A 1,273-nucleotide genomic window follows, 5' to 3' on the forward strand; every position below is an offset into this window, starting at 1 on the left:
TTAACCACTATACCACACTGGCTCTCACTGGTTGTTAAGCTGTCAGAACAGCTGCATGGAAACCCCTCTCAGCCATGATGTTCACAGGCTGACCTTGAGGCAGGTAATTACCACAGCTTATCGTACCTCACAAGGCTGTTGTGTGTACATTGCCTTGGGCTCCCACTAAATTCAGTGAGGCTATCTTCGGACTTTTACAGGTTTGCCCTATATATGCTCAGATCCAACCCTACGTCTAATTTGGCTTTTAATCTCAGCTTTTTGAGCCACTTGGAGATCAAGGTATTTGCAAGAAAATTATTGTAGGATGCTCTGGGAATAGATTGTGTCATTTCATTCCGTTTTATCTAGTATTGCTTAATTAGTTTAGTGCTTGTTTTGATTTTGCAGCTCTTTTTAGATTCATTTTCAGAAGGATGGCAACAAAAGCAGGGAATTTATTCCAGTCTGTATCTATATTACATATGAACCTCTAAAAATACAAATGAGTGTTTTTAAATGGTTTTAATGTTTCTGATTGATTTTATATATGAAGCTGTGCAAATTTTATTAATGTTTTAATGTGAAATCACTTCGAGATTCTATTATGGGAAAGGAGTCATAAATGACACGTGTGTGTGTGTGTGTGTGAAAGAATACACATTAAACTGTATTAAAGAAATTATTTAATTTAATTGTAATTAAATAAAGTTGCATTCCTATCCTTCCTGAATTTGGGGATGATTTCTCCAGGGATGAAGCCTGGCCTAGAGAAGCTGGCTTTGGAAGTGAGGCTGAGCCCCCGGATTCTAATGAAGCCCCGTTGCAGCAATTAATTACAATCACGGCAAAGGTCACAGGTCAAAAACTTCCCAGGAGAAAACATGAAAAAACAGGAGCAGAGGCACGTTTTATGCACTGCGCAAGCGCAACGAGGAATCCGGGCCTTTCCAGGAGCGCTGCCCATCACCCCTCACTTCGAGTTTCCATTCGACAGCTGCCATTTGCGGGGCATTTCCGATTGGGAGCAAAACAAAACAAAACGAGATGCCCTGTATGCTCCGCAGCTCCCGCGCTGTTACTTCTGCTCCCCCCCCCGGCATTTTCGATTAATGGGAGAACAGGAAAAGAGGCTTGCTTTCATGACTTCCAGAGTCGCTTCAGTGCCCTAATTTTTTCTACTCTTCTTTCTCTTGTCCCCTTTGGAACCCATCACTCTACGCATGCGTAGAGCCATCTTTCCTCCCCACCCCTCAGGGGCAGGGCCTAAGCCGCGCGACGAGGCGCCTGCGCA

Source organism: Podarcis vaucheri (genome assembly GCF_965113315.1).
Source record: "Podarcis vaucheri genome assembly, chromosome: 7".
In the NCBI taxonomy this organism is placed as follows: Eukaryota; Metazoa; Chordata; class Lepidosauria; order Squamata; family Lacertidae; genus Podarcis; species Podarcis vaucheri.